This window comes from Pinus tabuliformis, chromosome 8, assembly GCF_031772625.1.
Source record: "Pinus tabuliformis cultivar Carrire ecotype Pingquan chromosome 8, CPIR1, whole genome shotgun sequence".
Lineage (NCBI taxonomy): Eukaryota > Viridiplantae > Streptophyta > Pinopsida > Pinales > Pinaceae > Pinus > Pinus tabuliformis.
This window is the reverse complement of record NC_142294.1, coordinates 1,135,331,420-1,135,335,379: the sequence shown is the minus strand read 5'-3', so window position 1 is coordinate 1,135,335,379 and position 3,960 is coordinate 1,135,331,420.

Below are 3,960 nucleotides of genomic sequence, written 5' to 3'. Positions count from 1 at the left end.
CGAGACCAGAGAACCTCTGTAACTCAAAAATATTTAACACATGAAATGTCTACTTGAAAAGTGAAATGGTGAGTTATAAACCCAAATCTTCTTTGCCTAAAACTGTGTTGATATGCTGCAACAGTTGAATCATTAAGAGAGGATTTGAGACCAACCTATCAGGAAGAATAATGGCAAGCGACTGTTGATGATGGAAAATTGGTTGATGAGGAAATAAAGTAACGCAGAGGAAATGTATACCTATAAGAATGGAAACACAGAATTAGAATTTCATGGAAAACACTACAACTGCCCGGGATTAAGTTTGAGTGTAGGAAATATAAAGTAAATAATACCCAAACTTTTAACTGTACGAGAACGGCGAGCTGTCGAAGGAGGTGAATACCTTGGTGTAAACCTCCTCATAGTCAGACCCTCACATTCCTAGAAGATTAAAATGAAAGTATGTAGGTCAAGTAACTAAGAGAAAAATAAAGTGTTGTACGCACATTAATAAGCCATGGGCAATGCTCTATAAAACCAAAAAGTGAAAACCCAGATTTTCAGAAAGGCTAAACAACAAATAAATGAAATTGGTCGTTGAAAGTAACTGTGAGAAATATAGCTTAACCAAATTTCTAGAGCCATTGAATGGAATACAAAAAAAAATAATGAGAGGGTTACTTGATGGAGTATGCGGTTGAAGAATTTTTGGTCGACCTCTAGGAAGATGAACTACCTGATGAGGGAGGTCGGCATGCCAGAAATATTTTAAATGCATAGTCGAGAATAGTAATGCAAGAGGTGGAAAAGGGTTTAGTCAATCTGAGAAAATCCACAAAGAAACTAGTTCACAAACCAAAAATCTATTTTTCACCTTAAATAATAGATGTATAAAATTTCCAGTGACATAGAGACAATTACCAAGAAGCGGGAGCCATGGAAAATGGCCATCTCGATGTACCCAACTTGAGATGGCCAAACCTGGTGCTCTAATGTTAGACCGAAAAATAATAAACGTACCTAGCAAGAAACCCATCAAAAGTGAAATGTTAGGGTTATGAACATTGTTTAGCACCGTCAAGATCCGAGAGATTAATCTAGGCCATTCGTTAAAAAAATGTTGACAGCCCATGTGAACTCCACATGGCACAATCACCATGTAAAACTGCAATTGATTCACGAATTTCTACATATTAACTACCATTAAATCTCTCCCTCAAAGTGCGTGACAAGTACAGGTGTAATCACAAGAATCAAAATTTCATAAATTCATTGAATTCTTGAACCAAAAAATCATTACCACTATGTAAATCAAAGAGATTAGAAAATTTATATGCAAGTTGATGAGCGCCTTATACCTTTTAAACCTTAATAGATCGCTGCAATTATATGATTTCAATCGGACAGGTCGTGAATTAATGCTAATATTACTATTAATAATGAGGCTTCTAAGGTGAAGTGTGAAATGGAGGATAGTGAGGGTAATAAGCTATAGTATACATAGTGTATTATATGCCTACTCAATTTAATTATGTATAAGCGTACATGATAAAAGTTCCTGTATATGGGTAAGATACTATGCAGGCTCATAAGGTATATATTTTTAATGTGCCCTTGTTCTCCTTTAAGTGGGGTACTAAACAATAAAAACCTAGTAGCTTTCTAGATATAAGTCTTGTGATGACAAGGGTATATTTATAATATAAATATAAGTGTTGGAAGTATATACCACATGGATCTTAGCACTTTCTATAACACATGTAAAGGGAATTTAACTTGGACGAAAAAAAATAGTAGGTTAGCCTGAGGTACTTGACACACAAACACATTAAATTTTCTTTCATAATTATTAATATTTTTTTCAAAGATATTTTTCTTATTGATATAGTTGTGATTTAAATATCTCATGGTTGAGTGAAAACGCTATAATTATTTCGATGGAACAAAAATTGATAATAACATCAAAATGAACGAATGAATTTGAGGATGCAAAAAAAAACAAACCACTTGTGGGAAGTCTTATCTACCTCACCACCATCACAACATATCAATAATTTTTTGTTGTGATTATTTCTAGGTTTGTGCAAAAGTCTTGTGAAGGGAATTGACATGATAAAAAATGAGTTTTGAAGAACTTAAAGGGAACTCTAGATTTTGGAATCAAGTACTCTATCCTGTTTGACTTTGGCTTGACTGGATTTTCTAGTTTAGAATTTGATAGTCATTAAGAAAATGGAGTTTTTATTCTAATATAGCTCAAGAGTCTTCAATTATTAGTTGTCCCTTAGAGGTAATTGAAATAGTCAATTTTAGTAGATTCCTTACCTAGGGAAAATATGTAGTAGTTATTGAAGCAACAACGAATATTATGTAGCTCAGGAAAATACTTCAATGTTTGCATGAGAAACAAGTGAAATCTACTCCCCTCCTAGTTGATAATATTTTTCAATTAAGCTTTCCAGGAGTTCTACTTTCCATGGTTAAACTAAATACATCAATACAAGCAACCATTCAATTTAATACTCCTCTTCTAGCTTATAATATTTTTCAATGAATTTTCCCAACAGTCCTACATTCCATTATTACATTAAATACATCAATACAAACAATCATTTAATTTGATATTGTACATAGGAAAAGACTATTCATTTGAGACATTGTTCTATAAAATACCAAATTACAAACATCTTTACCGAAGCACTTGGAAGAGAAAATTCTAAAAATTTCATCATGATGCTTAAGCTCACCAACAACCCTTTAAGTTAATGTGGGGAATGGTGTACACATAATCCTATGATACTTTTGTTACGTTGCAAATAAATTGTAATTATTAGAAGAAATATGAATTAATAGGAGAATGTGAAAGACCATCGAACCTCTTGGAATATGAAGCCAAGATTCATATCTTATATATCTAAAATGAGATTAATGGTAATGGGAAACCATCCAATTATAGAGTTATCTCTAGTAAATGTGAACCATGAATGAAGGACTTATGGCATAAACATTTCATCTACATGGAACATTTGTGGATTTAAGTTAATTCATGGTAACAATTCATTATCATCTAAGATTACTTTATTCAATGGCCTTCATTAAGATGATTTAACTTTTATGTTCATTTATGATTTCAAAAATTTCACATTTCAAATTTCTATCCACAATGTATTACCCAAGAACAAGTGCACATAATAAGTTTTTTGTGTTGAATGTTCAACCCAACATGGTATTTTCATTTAATTTTTAAAACAATGATTCTAGTAGAGATTTCTCATTACTTTTCCTCTCTCTTCAATCCATTCTCAAATAAAATTCAAGTAACAAGTACATAATTGTTTCTAAAATATGTTGTAAAAGATGTTGCAGTGATTTAACTATGCAATAGGATAGTAATGTAATGAAAACATGATTATTACCATATCATAATTTTGACAACTTTCTGGTCTTGTAATATCTTAAAACCATGATCTAGGATTTTAAAAAAAAATTGATAATGCCTCTGATTTCTACATATTTGGTCTCCCTAAGATGTTGAAATAATAATTCTAAAGTACTTAGTCATTATGGCCAAGGAAGTAGGCTTGAAAATAGAATAATAGACTATGTAAGACACAAATACTCACTATAATTTATTGAACAATAAAACCATTAAACATAATAATCAAGTAAATAAAATACAATAAAACAAAATGCATACAATGAAATAATTTTTAACATAAAAATCTAAAAGAAAATGTCAATAATTTACTCTCAATGGTTAGCCTTTATTCCTTAGCAAATTTTTTGCTTCAATCAATTCAAGTATGGCTCTGTAGATTTATTTCAATCACTTCAATTGAATTTTATTACAACATTCCTTTCAATCTCTACGAAAGAAATCACTTTTCTTTATTGTGCTTGAGTTAATGCAAGAGTAGTTCTACTAGCAGTTACCTAAGGGGCTAGGAATCCCAACTCTTCAACTTGCCTAACTCCAAC